General features: G+C 47.3%; 1 pseudogene; it reads right to left on the bottom strand.

The window, feature by feature from the left end:
• Positions 1-583: 583 nt before the first annotated feature.
• On the bottom strand, positions 584-3027 carry LOC123159541 (L-gulonolactone oxidase 2-like; annotated as a pseudogene).
• Between the last annotated feature and the right edge of the window lie 17943 nt (positions 3028-20970).

Below are 20970 nucleotides of genomic sequence, written 5' to 3'. Positions count from 1 at the left end.
CGACGGACAAATAATTAGGAGAAAAAAGCGATCAGTACTTTATTAGTAGGTATAAATATAGATTTAGGGTAGCTCACCACTACGGTATTCCGTTCCCTTTTGAACAAAACCTTTTTTGAACAAAACCTGCGCGCACGAACTGTTTTCAAATTCTAATGACTGACTGGTACACCAAACATATCGCCTTTTCTATCTCCAAGATCAATCTCAATACTGAATCGTTCAAAGTTAGTTTTTTTTTCACCTTTAAAAATGAACACTGGGCAGAGCACGGCACGTTGCTCTGAAGTCACCAACCGCCATTATATTACTCCCTCCGTTCCTAAATATTTGTCTTTGTAGAGATTTCAACAAGTGACTACATACGGCGCAAAATGAGTGAATCTATCCTTTAAAATATGTCTACATACATCCGTATGTTGAGTCCATTTGAAATGCCTAGAAAGACAAGTATTTGGGAACGGAGGGAGTAGAATCGTAAAGCTTTTTGACCAAACAATCATGCGTCACCCGCCCTAAAGTCTAACCTGTAGCAAATCACGCGTCACCTGCCCTAAAGTCTAACCTGTAGGAAGGGAACCTCAAATCAGAACATGGCGTTCATTTTCAATTTCAATTGCTTCCAATCAGAACAATAGCCAAACCATAAGGTTACATCAAGTAGCCCGGATCAAACCAACTTACTATACCAGTAGAGACGATACAATCTCTGGAAGAAACGAACACGCCACATACAAGCAACATTAAAGTCAGCATTGCAATCTATACTTAGATGCGCAGCCGCTTGACCCGGCGCATGCATGCACCTCGAATCACTGTTCCTCCAGAAGGTCGTCGCTTTCGTCGCCGAAAGCGGCCCGGGTCGAGCAGACCCTCGCCTCCGAGAACACCGTTCCCGGCCGGCAGAAGTAGCCCTTCTCTGGCGCGCAATGCGAGTCCTTGGAGCAGACGCAGAGCCCTTCAATGGCGCACCCTTTCTCGACGATGTTGGGGCTCCCTTTGATGCCGAGCACCTGGTCGCTCCACTCGCTGGAGAAGATCCCGTCGGGATCGTACCTGGCCTTCACCTTGAGGAACTCAGCGGCCTTGGGGTACTTGGCGATGACGCCGTCGAAGACGAAGTTGCGGTTCTTGCCCCAGTGTGGGACGGCGCCGTACTTGCGCAGCGCCAGCTGCTCGATCTCGTCGACCACGTCGGAGTTAGCGCGCGGCTCGCCCTCAGTGTAGCTCCGGTAGTAGGTGACGTCGAAGTCGATCGAGTCCTCAGATTTCCCGAGATAAGCGGAAGAGGCCCTGACGTAGCGGAGGAGCACGCCGAGCTTGGCGTCGAGGCCGCAGAAGGCGCGTGGCTTGAGGTCGCGGAGCTTCTGCATCTCGGCGATGAACGCCGGCTCCTTCGAGAGCGCCACGCTGAAGCCGGAGTTGTAGAAGAAGGGGCTCCGGATGCGTGGGTCCCACGTGCAGGAGGAGAGGAGGCCGTCCTCCGGGCTGCTGATGCACGTGCCGGACGCCTGGATGCGGTTCTGGAACCCCACTACCGGCCACCCTGTGAAGAATGAGCCGTCGTTGGTGAAGCCGTAGGCCTGCAGCTCGAACAGCACGGACGGCGCCCGCGCCGCCAGGCACCTGGCGATGTCGCTGCCGTCCTCCTCCAGGTGCTCCTCCGTGGCTCTGGCGGTTATGAGCGCGAGCGTCGGGTTGGATCGAAACCCGAGATAGTCGTTGAGGCCGTTGCCCTTGGTCGAGACGGGTACGCGATCGTCCTTGCGGTAGATCACCTTGCCTTGCCGCGGCAGCCACGCCATGTCACCGAACTCGTACAGCCCGCCCCACATGGCCGCCTGCGATGCGAAGTCCGTGTCGTCGCGCTTCTCAAACGTCACTGATCGCTTGAACATCGGCTGCAAGGCGAGAGTAACCTGCACATGCATGTACACCCATAAATTAGCCCTTTTTTCATCCGTAAAAATAGGTAGATCAAGCTCCCCGAACCCATAAACTAGCCAGCATACCTTGCTCGTGCTGGTTGATTAGTCGTACTTAGTTTTCATTCCATGGACATGGAGAGTTGTTAGCCTACTAATCTAAATTTATCTTTTACTCCAAAGCAATTAGAAGAGTAGTTACGATCCATGCATGCATGGATGCACCAGCAAGTAGCCAAGTACATACTCGGCGTCCCCCGCATAAAAAAGGTACATGCTCGGCAGTTGATATTTTCCACGACATATATGTACGAAAGAATCCGAAACAAGCATGCACAAAAGAATTTTCTTCTTGCGTTTGTACGAAGCCGCGTAGGTAGTACCTGGGACACGACGCCGAGGACGCCGAGGGAAACCTTGACCGCGTCGAGGTCGGGGTCCCCGACGCTGAGCTCCCTGACCACGGCAAAACCCTGGCTGGCCGGTGCGGGCGTGACGATCCTCATCCCTACCACGTACTCGTGCACGGGCCCCACAGCGAACTGCCGTGGGCACCCGTGGCGAGGAGGCCCCCGATGGTGAGTCCGTACCAGTAGGGCGAGTGCGGCAGCGCGAGCCCCGCCGCGGCGGCCGCCTGGATCAGGTCCTTGAGCACCATGCCGCTCTCCACCGTCATCAGCCCCTTGGCAGCGTCGACGCTCACCGTCTTGTTGAGCCGCTCCGTGCTGATGATCGTGCCGTCGCGGCCGCCGGGGCAGGCCAGCTTGGTGAAGCTGTGGGAGTGCCTGGTGGCCACCTTAACCTTGCGCTTGGACGCGGCGGCGGCAGCCACGGCGGCCACGAGCTCCTTCTCGGTGCGCGGGAACGTGGCGTTGGCCGCGCGGCAGATGGTGCGGTCCGGGAAGGAGCCGTACACGTTGGTGACGGTGCAGTCGGACGTGCCGCGGGCGCACTCCACCGGCTCCGGCGGCGGGCTGGATCCGGCGAGGCCGAGAAAGAGCCCCAGGAGGAGAAATGTAAGCACCCTTCTACGTCCTGTCATTGCTCTTGACACTTTGCTAGTCGACCTTGTAACACGTGCCGCTAATGTGTAGAGTATGTGTTATGGAATGCGAGTGAATGACTACCGCTGTTAGCCAAGGCAGGCATTAAATAGCTAAGCAAGGGCATGGCCGGCTTGGTGTGCAATTTCCTCGCTTGTTTAACTATGCCGAAGTCCTTGTCGTGCCATCGAGGATCGTCGTAACCCATGCAGCGTCGAATGGACCGTTCGCGCGCGTAAGATGGAGCCCCACGTTTTTTGCACAATTTGTTCTTCTTGAGTGAGTGTTGATCCAGAGTTGGTGCACGTATTCATTGTTCGCTAGTTCCTAGTTGTGTTTTTAAAATTAAGTATGTCCACGCGCGGTTGGTGAGGCCACACATGAATATATTCATCAGGTCACTAATTTATTGTTCATATATGGTCTTTTTGGCAAAAGATTCACATAGGTTTATTTGTACACACTAGCAAAAGGGTCTGTGCATTGTAACGGGAGAAAAAAATACCACACGCCCCTAACACAGTAACCATGGCTCAAGACCCCAATAGGTTCACATCCTTGATTTGAACATGACATCTTATGTCGCTTGTTGTTTATCCTTCTTCCCACCCCCGCCGACGGACATGTATGATTATAGATAGTTTCTCTCAGCCCTAATTTGGTTTTACGGAAGTGTTCATTTTCAATCCGGATCGGCACCGGTACGAAGGAAAGACGGGTCATGCACTACTGATTAAGGCTTTATCCTAAACAATATTTTAAAAATTATTAACAGGTGAAACAATATCATATTTCGATTCTACACACTTTTTAATTAATTTTCGTATATAACATGTCAAAACTGGAGTTAGGGTTTAAAAGATTGAATATTTTAAAGCATTTGAACCTGTCCCTGAACATTATTTAAAAATGGTTAGCGGGTAAAAGGAACATCATATTCAGATTCTACACATTTTTTAATCAATTTCATATATAATAGTCAAAATTGGAGTTACGGTTTAAAAGACATGAATATTAAAAACATTTAAATATGTAAAATAAACGTTATTTTCTAGACGAATGGCATGGTTATTAACCGAAACCTTAGGGGGTTTTATGCAACAAATGAAATGCTTTTTATTCTCACTTAAAATAGGACCGTGGGTTAATTAACCTAAACCTAAGGGGGGTTTTCGGTAAAACGTGAAACACATTTATATTGTCACTTAAGACGTTACGGTGAGTTGATTTCAGGAAAGTGCGCCGGGGCTGGGGGGGGGGGGGGGTAGAGTAAAATGAGATGGAAATGATTGGATGGACGATTAATCCCGATTTTATTGATTCTCAAGTATATATACACCTCGAAGAGGTGGGAAGAAGATGTGCCTATTCGGAGGCATCCCTTCAGAATAGGTGCCGTTTGGCAATAAACAAAGAAGGGACATGATTGTTCATGGTTGAACACATCCCTTTGCTAATGACTATTTGTTAATTAGCATGTGCTAATTAACTTATTAATTCTTAACACTCCCTCTTGTACAACATCACTTCTGAATGATTCATCACTGAAGGCTTCTGATATGTTATCGAAAACTTTTTTAAAACCAGTAGGAAAAATACACGAAGAAAGTGATATAACATATGATGGTAATTGCCGCTTTGACAACTTATATGAGAAAACCTCGAAAGAATAAAACTGATTGGTAAGTTTAGAGGACAATTAATATGCCTCGTATACATCCGATATAAAAAATTGGTGAGGAAAATAGGAGGTATGACATATATTCTTGTGTTAATATTAGCTCACTAAAAGTCTTGATGACAACCTTGAGAGTAAACTCATAAAAATGAAAAGAGTGTAATATAATGTTTCAATAAGCTATAATTTTAAAGCATTAATTGAGTATAGCAGTGGCGGGCTATTACGCGGCCGACACTGCTTGGCGGCGGGTTAGTGAAATATAACTGTGGTGGGCACTTTATGAACCCAACACTTGTACATGACAAACCCGTGACGAGCACCCGTGTGACGTCGACCACTAACATTTTTATCACACGTCTAATTCTATAAAATATTATGAGTTGTGGTTGGCTATGTTTAGCCGCCACTCGTGCAAAAGTAGCAGTGGTGGGTTATGATGATATAGACCTGGGGTAGGGTCACAGGCCTGACCTATACATCCTACCCAAGGTCACTACCCTAGAAACAAAGAAGCTCAAGAGACAACAAGGAGTGCCCAATAAAGGCGTTGAGTGCAATCCACTCGACCAATCAATCACTCGGGTGCCCCTCCTTCCTGATGTCACACGACCAATCAATCACTCGATCATACAAGAAACCACTCGACCTACCGAAGACCAGGAGTGACGCTGAACGACAACGGTCAAGCATTCACTCTGTGTAGTCTTTAAGATCATTAAAAGCACTTATGGTTGGCGTTATCAGTAACGCCCTATCTTTATGTACATTGAACTATTGGTAACGGGGGATGACCGGGGCCCTGGAGCACTCTATATAAGCCACCCCCTCCTCTGGCACAAGGGTTCGCACCCCCTGTAACACACACACACACACACACACACGCACACACACACACACACACACACACTCATAATCCAGTCCATCGCCTTCGGGCACCGAGACGTAGGGATTTTACCTCCTCTGAGAGGGGCCTGAACTCTTAAACACTTGCGTACAATCTCGCTGTAGTTAGGACCTTGCCTCCTCATTCGTACCCCCTATACTTACTGTCAGACTTAGAACCACGACAGTTGGCGCCCACCTTGGGGCAAAGCGTCTTAGCGACTTCCGGCGAGGTTGCATTTTTTCCGATCTTCATCAGCATGGTTTCCAGCGACGGTTTGGTCGTGGGCCGCGAATTTCGACTCGGCACGCTCACTTTCGTCGCCGACGACTCCGCCTGGCTCCAGGAGGCCCCCCTCGATGTCGAGGCTCTCCCGACTCATGGCTCGTCGCACTTCCGCGCGAGTGCCTGCGGTGTCCTTGAGGGAGTCCTGGATTAGGGGGTATCCGGACAGCCGGACTATATATTTTGGCCGGACGTTGGACCGTGAAGATACAAGACTCAAGACTTCGTCCCGTGTCCGGATGTGACTCTCCTTTGTGTGGAAGACAAGCTTGGCGATCCGGATATTAGATCCCCTTCTTTGTAACCGAGTCTGTGTAAACCCTAGCGCCCTCCGGTGTCTATATAAACCGGAGGGTTTAGTCCGTAGAGACACAATCATAATCATCATAGGCTAGCTTCTAGGGTTTAGCCTCTACGATCTCGTGGTAGATCTACTCTTGTAATACTCATATCATCAAGATCAATCAAGCAGGAAGTAGGGTTTTACCTCCATCGAGAGGGCCCGAACCTGGGTAAAACATCGTATCCCTTGCCTCCTGTTACCATTAGCCTTAGACGCACAGATCGGGACCCCCTACCCTAGATCCGCCGGTTTTAACACCGACATTGGTGCTTTCATTGAGAGTTCCTCTGTGTCGTCGCTGCAAGGCTCGATGGCCCCTTCAATCATCAACAACAACGCGGTCGAGGGTGAGACTTTTCTCCCTGGACAGATCTTCGTATTCGGCGGCTTCGCACTGCGGGCCAATTCACGCGGCCATCTGGTGCAGATCGACAGCTACGCCCCTGGCCATCAGGTCAGGTTCGGAAACTTGAACTACACGACCGATATCCGCGGAGACTTGATCTTCGACGGATTCGGGTGAAAGTGCAACTATCCCTAGGTGGTTTTGGTAATTAATAACAACATATAGCTCATTGAGCTAATACTATTCCAAGACTATTATTTCAGGAAAGCTCAATGAATGGCATGGCATGGATGATGAAAGTGGATCCCTCAAAATACTAAGGACAAAGGATTGGCTCAAGCTCAAAAGCTCAAGACTCTTCATTTTACATTTTAGTGATCCAAGATCACATTGAGTCTATAGGAAAAGCCAATACTATCAAGGAGGGATGAGGTGTTGCTTAATGAGCCTCTTGCTTCAATGTGCTTAGTGATATGCTCCAAAACCCTCAACTACTTTCCCACATCCACATATGACCTAAACCCAAAGCCAAAATCGGTCACACCGAAACTTCCTATCCGGCGCCACCGATTCCAAAAGTCATAGCCACTGCCACAAACCCTAAGCAAATCGGTCTTGCCGATAGGGATCTCGGTCTCACCGAGATGGGGTTGCAATCTCTCTGTTTCCCTTCGTACCGTTTTGGTCTAACCGAAGTGAGCGATCGGTCCCACCAAGATTGCAATGTAAACTCTCTGTTTCCTTTTTGTAACATTTCGATCTCACCGAAAAGAGCAAATCGGTCCCACCGAGTTTACCTGACCAACTCTCTGGAAAGCTTATTACCAAATCGGTCTCACCGAGTTTGTGTAATCGGTCTTACCGAGATTATGTTATGCCCTAACCCCAATTGAATCGGTCTCACCGAGATGCATGTCGGTCCCAACGAAAATCACTAACGGTGACTAGGTTTACTAAATCGGTCCGACCGAGTTTAACAATTCGGTCCCACCGAGGTTGGTAAATTGTGTGTAACGGTTAGATTTTGTGTGGAGGCTATATATACCCCTCCACCTCCTCTTCATTCGTGGAGAGAGCCATCAGAACGAACCTACACTTCCAACTTACCATTTCTGAGATAGAACCACCTACTCATGTGTTGAGGCCAAGATATTCCATTCCTACCATATGAATCTTGATCTCTAGCCTTCCCCAAGTTGCTTTCCACTCAAATCTTCTTTCCATCAGATCCAAACCCATTGAGAGAGAGTTGAGTGTTGGGGAGACTATCATTTGAAGCACAAGAGCAAGGAGTTCATCATCAACGCACCATTTGTTACTTCTTGGAGAGTGGTGTCTCCTAGATTGGCTAGGTGTCACTTGGGAGCCTCCGACAAGATTGTGGAGTTGAACCAAGGAGTTTGTAAGGGCAAGGAGATCGCCTACTTCGTGAAGATCTACCGCTAGTGAGGCAAGTCCTTCGTGGGCGACGGCCATGGTGGGATAGACAAGGTTGCTTCTTCGTGGACCCTTCTTGGGTGGAGCCCTCCGTGGACTCGCGCAGCCGTTACCCTTCGTGGGTTGAAGTCTCCATCAACGTGGATGTACGATAGCACCACCTATCGGAACCACGCCAAAAACATCCGTGTCTCCAATTGCGTTTGAATCCTCCAAACCCTTCCCTTTACTTTCTTGCAAGTTGCATGCTTTAATTTCCGCTGCCTATATACTCTTTGCATGCTTGCTTGAATTGTGTGATGATTGCTTGACTTGTCCTAAAGTAGCTAAAATCTGCCAAACTCTAAAATTGGGAAAAGGTTAAGTTTTTATTGGTCAAGTAGTCTAATCACCCCCCCTCTAGACATACTTCAAGGTCCTACAAGTGGTATCGGAGCTTTGGTCTCCATTTGCTTTGATTTCCATAGCTTTTGGTGGTCATACCCTTGGTTTCACAACCTAGGAGAGTATGGCGTCTAGCGAGGGAAATTATCACCGTAGAGGTCCTTACTTTGATGGTACTAATTTTGGTAGTTGGAAGCATAAGATGAAAATGCATATCCTTGGACATAACCCCGCCGTTTGGGCAATTATTTGTATTGGCTTGCAAGGTGAATTCTTCGATGGGAGAGAACCAAACCGTGAAGCTAATGCGGAAGAATTGAAGATGCTGCAATACAACGCTCAAGCTTGTGATATCATCTTCAATGGATTGTGCCCCGAAGAATTCAACAAAATCAGCCGTCTTGAGAATGCAAAGGAAATTTGGGATACTTTGATTGATATGCATGAAGGTACCGAGTCCATCAAGGAATCCAAGTTGGATGTGCTCCAAAGTCAGTTTGACAAGTTCAAAATGAAGGATGGTGATGGTGTCGCTGAAATGTACTCTAGGCTTGCTCTTATCACAAATGAGATTGCCGGCTTAGGGAGTGAAGAGATGACCGACAAATTCATCATCAAGAAGATCTTAAGAGCATTGGATGGAAAGTATGATACCGTGTGCACATTGATTCAAATGATGCCAAACTACAAAGATCTCAAGCCAACGGAAGTCATTGGAAGGATTGTTGCTCATGAGATGTCACTCAAGGATAAGGAGGAACTTCACAACAAGTCAAGTGGTGCTTACAAAGCCTCAAGTGAAGCCCCCACATCATCAAGTGAGAAACCAACCTTCAATGAAGAATTGAGCTTAATGGTGAAGAACTTCAACAAATTCTACAAGAGTAGAAGCAAAGAAAGAAGCTCCAAATCAAGGTCTTACAATGACAAGAGATCTTCTAGTCGAGAGCGCAATTGCTACAATTGTGGGAGACCCGGACACTACTCCAATGAGTGTACGGCACCCTACAAAAGAAGAGAAGATTCTCCAAGAAGAAGGAGCAAAAGAGAAGAATCACCACCAAGAGAGAGGAGGAGTAGAGATGATCGTTATGAACGAAGACCCTCACGGAGAAGCAAGGATTCGGAAAGGAAGGACAAGTCATCAAGGAGCTACACAAAACGAAGACATCAAGCTCATGTTGGTGAATGGGTATCCGGCTCCGACTCCGACAATCACTCCGAGAGAAGCTATCACTCCGACTCCGAATATACTCAAGATGAAGGTGTTGCCGGTCTAGCACTTGTGTCAACCAACTCCTACGACATATTTGATTCACCAAATGAAGGTGTTGGAAGATGCTTCATGGCCAAAGGTCCAAAGGTAACACATCCCGAGTATGTTGATTTCAATAGTGATGAAGATGACTTGCTTGTGGATGATGATTTACTTGTTGACAACTCTAGTGATGAATACTATGATGAAACGTCAATTAATCATGCTAATCATGCTAAAACGAATGACAATGATAAGGAGAAGATTGAGCTTCTAACTAAAGAATTAAACTCTCTTAAGTTAGCTCATGAAACTATCTACGAAGATCATCGAGAACTTTTAAGGGCTCATGAGAAGTTACGCTTTGAAAAGCTCAATCTTGAGCAAGAGCATGAGTTCTTAAAAGCAATCAATGATGATCTTCGCAAGAAAAGTTCTTCTTACATTGCCAAGCGTTTACTCTTATCTACTTACATGCCTCAAGTCAAGTCTAGTAACAAGTACAAGAAAGATACTTCCTCTAGTAGTAACAATAATAATGTCAAATCCAATATTGTTGCTTCTAGTAGTTCTCTTGATTCCACTAATGATTCTCTTAGCCAAGTTACACTTGAGCAAGAAAATAGCTTATTGAAGGGAATTATAGAGAAAGGTGTTTACAAGAGCCTTGCCGGGAGTAAGCAATTCGAGGAAATTGTACGCAAGCAAGGAAGGCACCGGAAGAATCAAGGTGTTGGTTTTGAACGAAAGTTCAATGCCAATGGAGTTGAGTGGGAAGAAGATCAATACCCCAAGACGAAGTTTGTTCCTCAACAAGAGAAGTATGATCCTACTTCCTTCAAGGGAACACAAGCTCAAGATGATCTTCCACCACAAGACCACAAGAACAAAGGCAAGGACAAGCTTCAAGAAGAGATTGATGCATTTGAAGAAGCACCCAAAGCCTCGTTCAAGTGGGTCCCCAAGACTACGTCAAGTTCTACTTCATCAAGTACAACTACAACTCCAAGGATTCCCATCAAGATGATGTGGATCCCGAAGAAGAAGAACTAGAGAGTTCTTGAGGGTGACTCCGCCAACATTCTTCACTCATATCATTTTGGCAAGAACAAGTGCAATCAACTTCCACATCTTGCACTAGTTCAAGGAGTCACAAACCCTCATGTTGGTAAGACAAGGGACAAGGTAACCTAATGATTTCATGGACATCATCTTGTGTGTGTGCATCACTCTATGTCTATGGATATTCTTGTTTGTTCCTTGTGGGACTAACCCATGTAGGTAAGTTGAAAGTGCAACTCACTCCAAAGGATTGCTCCAAATGATCTACATCAACATTGAGCATCTACATCTTCAACACCTACATGAAGTCATCATCGACAAAACCCAAGGTTAGTTCATCCCTCTAAGGGGGGATCTCACATCTAGGGGGAGCTTAACTCTAAGAATTGAGTCAAAGCAACTCTAATGGTGTGAACACATTAATGCATTATGTAAAAGTGGTAACCCCACTTGAGCTTAAACGATGAGTATGACCTATGATCAAATGTTCTCATTTGACTCCTAAGTCAATATACTCATATATAGATGACCTAGTCATCGCCAAATTGCTTGATAGATGCTAGAATTGGTTGTGCATGCTTTGCCACATATTTCATTTGCTATCTTATTGTGTGAGCATGTTGGTGCATATTTTACTCATTCAAGGACATCCACTTGTTGTTTTGATTGTTTGGTTTCTTTTCTTTTGCCAAGTGGATGGGCAAGAATGCCTAAGAACCTTCTTTAGCTATCTATGCTTTTCTCATCCCAAACTCTATTCATGTTACATCATAAAATTTGATCAAGTCAGATTCGAACCACTCTGTGTGAGGAGCACTCGGAGTCCCCGATTCATCATAGACCTAAACTTCCAAAACCTCTTTGTGATTCTCGGTCTGACCGATTCTTCCATTTCGGTCCTACCGAGTCACCAAGTTGATCTGAGTTTTCAATCTCGGTGCAACCGATTTGAACTTTTCGGTCTCACCGATTTGCTATAACTGAACACAGTTATGCATCTCGGTGCCACCAGTTGTTCCACTCGGTCACACCGACAGGGTCGGGCTATATATAGCCACGGGCAAAATTTGGAAATTTCTCCGAAACCCTTCGCCCGCGCAATAGCTCGCTCTGCCATCGTGGTCTCCGGATCATCTCCTCGCCGCCAGCAGCCTCCTGTCGCCGGTCTACGTCACCGTCAATGGAAATCGTCCCCGCTGTTGCCGCCGTAGCAAGTCCACCACCAAGTTAGGGTATGGACTTGATCTTTGTGCTATCCACGTCTGATTCCTAGCACATTGTTTTCATATTGATTCTTGCCACGATTGAGATCCTTCTATCCAACCAAAATAGTCCGTAGTTTAGATGCGATTCAAATTTTTAGGGTTAGGTTTCCGCCGAAACCATCTCGGACCCACCGAGTTGAAAAACTCGGTCTCACCAATTTGGCGCATGCCATTGCACTAGTGACTCTCGGTCTGTCCGAGAATTACTAATCGGTGCGGCCAATTTGAAGATTCTGTGAAACCCTAGCAGTCTCGGTGCCACCGAACTAAAACTCGGTCCAACCGAGATCATCAGTTTAGGTACCAAAACTGCTTCGGTATCGTCGAGTTTGAAAATCGGTTGATCCGAAATGCTTTCTGTGGAAAACTAAAACTGAACTTTTGAATCATTCTTTTGCAAAAATCTCTGCATTTTGTGATGCTCATCTATTCTATCTCATCTATAACTCTTCACAGGGTCAGCAGTCAGCTTTTGCAGTATGTCTGATCAGAGTGACAGCCAGAACAGGTCTGAAGAGCACATGGACTTGAGTGAGGGCACTAGTCCCTTAACTTCAGATGATGGGAGCAGAAGCACTCCTAGCAATTTGCCTAAGGCTGCAACTAGGCAAAGGAAGAAGAGAACCTCAGACTCAGAAGATGAGGATTACAAAGCTGAGGAGGATGAGGCCACTTCCAAAAAGGTGGTGCTCAAGAAAGAGTATGGCTCTGCACAAAGCACAAAGCCAGGCCTGAAGAAGAAAGTTCCTGCCAAGAGAACTCCAATGCCAAAGGCCAGGAAGTCCACCCAAGTGCCAGCTCAAGCTCAACCCAAAGTGTCACCTGCAAGGAAAGAGCCACCATCAAAACCTCAGAAAGTCCCCACTGGTGCAACCATGAAGTTCACAATTGAATCAGAGGAAGATGGTGACCAGGACAAGAAAAAGAAGAGAGCTAGAACCACAACTGCCAAGGTCCTTGGAAAGCCCTCAATGAGAAGGGATTCAGATGAAGACGAAGAGGATGATGCACCAACTCCTAAGACATCTAAGCTTATGGGAGATGCAATCAGGTCAGGGGATACAACATCCAAGCCCAAAGATGCACCCAAAGCTGCCCCCAAGGCCAAGCAAGCTCCAAGGAGGAATACTAGGAGTATTCCAGCTGCTGAAAAGAACAAGGCCCCAGTGCCAAATGTTGCAGAAGATGAAGATGAAGAAGGACAAGTCCTCAGAAAGCTCAAGCCCAAGATACCAGACCACAATGATGCCCATCCTGTGGCTGAGGACATGAGAATCGGGAAGGATTCAGGGCTGAGGCTGTGGAGGATGGAAGACCCATATGCTTCAAGAAGAAGAACTGCTGTTGACTACAGGTTCCACACAAAGGAACAACAGTACTTTTATGAGACCATTCTGTTGGACAAGAAGCCCATTGTCTGTGATATGAGGTGGGTTGACTGGAAATTCATCAGGGAGAATGAGCAGCACTACCCTGGAGTGGAGGAGAGCTTTATTGCTTGTGGAGTAGCAGATTTTGTTGGACAAAAGTTCACCAACTGGAATGATGAGCTTATCATGCAGTTCTACTCCACAACACACTTTTATCCAGATGGTAGAATTGTGTGGATGTCTGAGGGTACTAGGTACCAATCCACTGTTGAAGAATGGGCAAGTTTGATCAATGCCCCCAAGGAAGAAGAAGATGACTTGGACATATATGCCAAGAAGAAGTTGGGTCACAATTCAATGGCTCACATGTACAAGGAGATTCCTGACAAGGCTGTAGAGACTCACAAGTTTGGATCAGTTCATTTTCTGCTGTCAGGATTGGCAACCATCAACTGGATTCTGAGGCATACTTTGTTGCCCAAGTCAGGTGACCATAATATGATCAGTGGGCATGCCATTAACATGCTGCATGTGTTTGATGTGCCCCAGAAGTTCAAAGTCATGAGCCTCATAGTTGAAACAATCAAGAGGACTGCAACAGATCAGAAGAGGAGCTGTGGATATGCACCTCGGATTCAAGAATTGATCAACTCCAAGATGGGCATAGGGAAATATCAGTTGGATAAGGAACACTTTCCAATTTATCCAGACTTTGAGGACAATGAGGTTGTCATGAATGAAGATGATCCACAATCAGTCCAAGCTCAGGAGAAGAAGGAGAAGGCTGCCAAGATGCCAACTCAAGAGGAGGCATCTGAGTATTTCTTGAAGACCAAACAAGAGAAGCTTGGTTACTTGATAGCATCAACTCTGAGGATTGAGAAGGGGTTGGCCACCCTAACTCAAAACCAGGAGAGCCTGGAGAGAATCATGGAACAAAAGTTCTATGATCTAGATGTCAAGGTAACTGAGATTCAGTCAGTTGTAGAGCAGCTGCAGGATGACATGCAGGAGATGAAGGGCAAGACAACCACCAATGTGTTTGCCAGAGTCCCCAGAGCCCAGAGGTCAGTTGCAGTGCCAGTGACAGACACTAGAGCTACAACTTCAGCACCAGCTACTGCCCCAACAGTTCCAGTGCAACCAGCTCCAGCACCCACTCCTACAGCACCCTCTACTTCAACTGAAGCCTTCGTCCAAGGAGACATCTCTACACCACCACCAGAAGATCAAGCCTGAGAGACGATCTAGCACTATGCATTTTCTATGGACTTTTTGGTAACTTGTTGCCAAAGGGGGGGAAATGTATAGATCATAGGCTTCGAGAGAGAGTGTTGCTTTTATTCTCTCTTGCTTTTCTTGGTGGTTTTTCAAACTTTGTTTGCTTTTGGTTGAGATACTATGCCTGTGAGACATTGATGATCATGTGTTTGATCATAAGCTACACTTATGCATGCTTGATATTATCCTATCTATCTTATGTGATCACTCACTATGATTGGTGATGAGTGCATGTATTCATTGTTTATTATTTTGAGCGCTCCACCAAGATGTATGTGACATGGAAGAGTAACCCATGAGCCTAATTCATTGTGCATTTGCAGCCCAAAGCAAATCTTAAACTATGCACAAATTTAGGGGGAGCTCTTGCTTATCACATACTTCTCAAAGCAACGATGTTATTCAATCTTATTATCATTTGTCGAAGCTTTGATCTATATGTTGTCATCAATTACCAAAAGGGGGAGATTGAAAGTGCAACTATCCCTAGGTGGTTTTGGTAATTAATAACAACATATAGCTCATTGAGCTAATACTATTCCAAGACTATTATTTCAGGAAAGCTCAATGAATGGCATTGCATGGATGATGAAAGTGGATCCCTCAAAATACTAAGGACAAAGGATTGGCTCAAGCTCAAAAGCTCAAGACTCTTCATTTTACATTTTAGTGATCCAAGATCACATTGAGTCTATAGGAAAAGCCAATACTATCAAGGAGGGATGAGGTGTTGCTTAATGAGCCTCTTGCTTCAATGTGCTTAGTGATATGCTCCAAAACCCTCAACTACTTTCCCACATCCACAAATGACCTAAACCCAAAGCCAAAATCGGTCACACCGAAACTTCCTATCCGGCGCCAACGATTCCAAAAGTCATAGGCACTGCCACAAACCCTAAGCAAATCGGTCTTACCGATAGGGATCTCGGTCTCACTGAGATGGGGTTGCAATCTCTCTGTTTCCCTTCGTAACGTTTCGGTCTAACCGAAGTGAGCGATCGGTCCCACCAAGATTGCAATGTAAACTCTCTGTTTCCTTTTTGTAACATTTCGGTCTCACCGAAAAGAGCAAATCGGTCCCACCGAGTTTACCTGACCAACTCTCTGGAAAGCTTATTACCAAATCGGTCTCACCGAGTTTGTGTAATCGGTCTTACCGAGATTACGTTATGCCCTAACCCCAATTGAATCGGTCTCACCGAGATGCATGTCGGTCCCACCGAAAATCACTAACGGTCACTAGGTTTACTAAATCGGTCCGACCGAGTTTAACAATTCGGTCCCACCGAGTTTGGTAAATTGTGTGTAACGGTTAGATTTTGTGTGGAGGCTATATATACCCCTCCACCTCCTCTTCATTCGTGAAGAGAGCCATCAGAACGAACCTACACTTCCAACTTACCATTTCTGAGAGAGAACCACCTAATCATGTGTTGAGGCCAAGATATTCCATTCCTACCATATGAATCTTGATCTCTAGCCTTCCCCAAGTTGCTTTCCACTCAAATCTTCTTTCCATCAGATCCAAACCCATTGAGAGAGAGTTGAGTGTTGGGGAGACTATCATTTGAAGCACAAGAGCAAGGAGTTCATCATCAACGCACCATTTGTTACTTCTTGGAGAGTGGTGTCTCCTAGATTGGCTAGGTGTCACTTGGGAGCCTCCGACAAGATTGTGGAGTTGAACCAAGGAGTTTGTAAGGGCAAGGAGATCGCCTACTTCATGAAGATCTATCGCTAGTGAGGCAAGTCCTTCGTGGGCGACGACCATGGTGGGATAGACAAGGTTGCTTCTTCGTGGACCCTTCCTTGGTGGAGCCCTCCGTGGACTCGCGTAGCCGTTACCCTTCGTGGGTTGAAGTCTCCATCAACGTGGATGTACGATAGCACCACCTATCGGAACTGCGCCAAAAACATCCGTGTATCCAATTGCGTTTGAATGCTCCAAACCCTTCCCTTTACTTTCTTGCAAATTGCATGCTTTAATTTCCGCTGCCTATATACTCTTTGCATGCTTGCTTGAATTGTGTGATGATTGCTTGACTTGTCCTAAAGTAGCTAAAATCTGCCAAACTCTAAAATTGGGAAAAGGTTAAGTTTTTATTGGTCAAGTAGTCTAATCACCCCCCTCTAGACATACTTCAAGGTCCTACATCGGGCCTACGCCAGAAGCGCCAAACAGTCACGACGAGCACGGCTTAGACCTGCTCTCGGACGATACTCGGGATATCGCGCCTGGAGGAGCTCCGGACCTAAATCCGGGGCAGATTGCGTCATCCGGGGACGGGTGGATAGACCCCGCCTTGGAGGCCGCACATTCATCGGCGGTAGAGCCGAACACAGACTCCACCCCAAGGAAGCCTGTGTCACCGGACCCCCGGACTCGTGTCCGGCTGTAGGTTCCAGACCGCATGCCCCCGAGCCCGCCGAATCTGGTTGGGCTCCGGTAATGGAGTTTACCACTAAGGATATCTTCCAGCACTAGCCCTTTGGCGACATGCTGAACTCATTAAAGTCTCTCTCTTTGTCAGGAGACTCTCGGCCGAACTATGTCCGACTTGAGTGGGAAGCAGGCGACGAGGGAAATCGTTTCCCACCCACCACCCACTTCATCGCCATGGTGGATGATTTGACCGACGTACTTGACTTCGACTCTGAAGACATCGACGGTGTGGGCGACGATGTAGGAGAGGAACAGGAACCACCACCCACGGGGCGCTGTACAGCCACCTCCTCGTATGATATATATATATATATATATATATATATATATATATATATATATATGGTGGACACTCCAAAAGAAACCAATTGCGATGAGGCAATGGAGGATAACCCCTCAAGGAAGAAAGCAAAGCATGGACGTCATCGGCGCCGCTCCAAGCCCCACCACAGCAATACCGGCATGGGAGACGAAAACAATCTGGATGGTGCCGAAGATGAATACAACCCAGATCAGCCTACCTTCGAGCAGGCCAAACAGGAAGAAGGGCAGGTCAGCCCAGACGAACAGGCGACGGACGGATACCCGGAGGAGGACAACTACATGCCCCCCTCCGAAGACGAGATAAGCCTCGGCGATGATGAATTCGGCGTGCCTGAGGATCCCGTAGAGCAGGAGCGCTTCAAGCGCCGGCTTATGGCCACTGCGAGGAGCCTGAAAAAGAAACAGCATCAGCTTCAAGCTGATCAAGATCTGCTCACAGACAGATGGACTGAAATCTTAGCAGCCGAGGAATATGGACTCGAGCGCCACACCAAAGGTTACCCAAAGCACAAGTTGCTACCTCAATTCGAGGAGGAGCCCGTACTACCAGCACAGGACGAGGCTGACCGGCCACCTCGTGGCTGGGATAAAATGGCGTATCAGCCCGAATACCAGCCCGTTCCCCCACGCCAACACACCACGGCCCGGGGTAATAGGCAGGACCTGTGAGACATACTGGAAAACAAGGCAGGACAGCCAAGATCGATCTACGGATGGCGGGGGCGTGCCCCAACAAATTACGATGATCGTCATGCCGGACACACTATTAACAAGTCCGGCCGGGCCGAACATAGCCAACCAGACTTATTCGAACTGCGTAGCCACATAGCCCGGCATAGAGGCGCCGCACACCCCCTCTGCTTCACTGACGAAGTGATGGATCACGAATTCTTAGAAGGGTTTAAACTCGTAAACATTGAATCATACGATGGCACAACAGACCCCGCAGTATGGATCGAAGATTTCCTTCTCCACATTCACATGGTCCGCGGTGACGATCTACATGCCATTAAGTATCTTCCCCTTAAGCTCAAAGGACCGGCCCGACACTGGCTAAATAGCCTGCCGGCAAATTCCATCGACAATTGGTAAAACTTGGAGGACGCGTTCCTCGACAACTTCCAGGGCACGTAGCTGATAACCTGAGTCACATTACCCAACAGCCCGGAGAGTCAGCCAGGAAATTCTGGACTCGGTTCCTAACTAAAAAGAACCAAATTGTCGACTGTCCAGACACCGAAGCCTTGGCGGCCTTCAAGCATAATATCCGCGATGGGTGGCTCACCCGACACCTCGGCCAGGAAAAGCCGAAGTCCATGGCGGCCCTCATGACACTCATGACCTGCTTTTGCACGGGCGAGGACAGCTGGTTGGCCCGCAGTAGCACCACGCCAATAAACTCCGACACTTCAAATATCCACGACAATAACGGCAAGCCACGGTGCAACAGACATAAGCGTCGGAACAATGGCGACAACACTGAAGACATGACAGTCAAAGCCGGATTCAGTGGCTCAAAATCTGGCAGCGGAAAAAGCCATTCAAAAGAAACAATCAGGGATCGTCCAGTCTGGACCGCATACTAGATCACTCGTGCCAAATTGACGGCACCGCTGATAAGCTAGCAAACCACACTAACAGAGATTGCTGGGTGTTCAAACAAGTCAGCAAAATAAATGCCGAACACAGGGACAAGGGGCTGGACAGTGACGATGACAAGGAGCCACGGCATCTAAACACGGGGAGACAGAAGAAATTTCCTCCCCAGGTGAAAACGGTCAATATGATCTATGCCACCCACATTCCCAAGCGGGGACGAAAACGAGCACTAAGGGACGTCTATGCGATGGAGCCAGTCGCCCCAAAGTTCAACCCATGGTCAGCCTGTCCGATCACCTTTGATCGTAGGGATCACCCTACCAGCATTCATGACGGCGGTTCAGCCGCATTGGTCCTCGACCCAATTATCGATGGATTCCACCTTACGCAAGTCCTTATGGACGGTGGCAGTAGCCTGAACCTGCTTTATCAGGACACCGTGCGCAAAATGGGCATCAATCCCTCAAGGATCAAGCCCACCAAAACCGCCTTCAAAGGTGTAATTCTAGGAGTAGAGGCCCGTTGTACGGGCTCAATAACACTGGAAGTGGTCTTTGGATCCCCGGATAACTTCCGAAGCGAGGAGTTAATCTTTGACACCGTCCCTTTCCGGAGTGGCTATCATGCACTGCTCGGACGAACCGCATTCGCTCGATTCAATGCGGTACCACACTATGCATACCTCAAGCTCAAGATGCCAGGACCTTGTGGAGTTATAACAGTCAATGGAAACACAGACCGCTCTCTCCGTACAGAGGAGCACACTGCGGCCCTCGTGACAGAAGTACAAAGCAGCCTTCTCCGGCAAACCACCAATCCGGCGACAACAACCCCGAACACCGTCAAGCGAGTCTGGAACACCCTACAACAGGATCGCCAGGCATGCCAACAGCGCGACTAGCAGTCCGGCCTCCGCCCTAGTCCCATTCAAGCAGCATTTGTGCCGCGCGTACACAATTACGCACTCAAAATACCATGGGCATAGCCGGAGGCGCAATGGTGATGCGGTCAATAGTGCGGTTCAGCCGCAACATACTTTAATAACCCCCTTTTCTCTTTCAGGACCCTACTTTCGGGCAGCCTCTTCAGAGAGCCGGATCATCAGACTTATCACAGGAGGGAACACCAAGGAGGCAAAAGGCTTTACGCACAAAGGGAATACCCAGGTGGTATCTGTCAATGATCGTTATACTTGTTTTATAGACCTACATGCGGCCTGCCCTTGGATAGGACATGTCAAATAGTCCTATTTGCTTCTGCTCAATGCATTAATTATACACATACGCTTGGACGTATTATTTATCAATGGGAGATAATATATAGCGTCAGCTTATTATTCCTATGTCCACATTTTCCATAAAAATGTTTATTTAATATTGAACCCGTACACTTTGGTACGGTCAATTTGCCAGGGGCTTCTCATGGTACCCCTTAATATGGCAAGATAAGTCTGAACACTTTCAACAGTGTGGCACCCCGAACTTATAGCACTATATGCATCAGCTCCGAATCATGTCTTGGGTCAATAGTTGGGTTTGCCCGGCTCCCTTGTTTTGGTACCTTATGTTCCGTTATATCGGCTAAGGTAGCACAGGGAGAACTACTGCGATTGTGTCCCGGTTCTTCCGGACGAGCACCTCAGTAGAGAAAGCCGAAAACTGACTGTCATGATGTGGCGAGACCTGGTCGCTGTTCAAGAGGTCTTAAAATCCTTAAAGATTTTTTTCTGCTTTAAGGGAGGAGTCAGCCTCGTCCGATTTAGGCGTGTATAGCGCCCCAATTCAGCTTTCCGAATTCTAGGGGCTTCGTTGCAATTTAAAACTATAAACTTCTATGGCTAAGTGAGAGTTATAAAGCCGCATAGTCCGATTGCCTTGTTCGCTGCGCCAAGCACCTCCTTCAAGGACCAAAAATTTGGATAAAAGAGTGTTTTGGGTCTTCCACGAACACCCCAGTACTAGCTACGTGGGGGCGGAAGCCAACGACTGGCATACTTTCAGAATTTTATAAACAGCCGCACAGAAGGTAATATTTTAAATCAACA

The sequence above is a fragment of the Triticum aestivum genome, chromosome 7B (genome assembly GCF_018294505.1).
Source record: "Triticum aestivum cultivar Chinese Spring chromosome 7B, IWGSC CS RefSeq v2.1, whole genome shotgun sequence".
Classification (NCBI taxonomy): domain Eukaryota; kingdom Viridiplantae; phylum Streptophyta; class Magnoliopsida; order Poales; family Poaceae; genus Triticum; species Triticum aestivum.
This window is presented reverse-complemented; position numbering and strand designations above follow the sequence as displayed.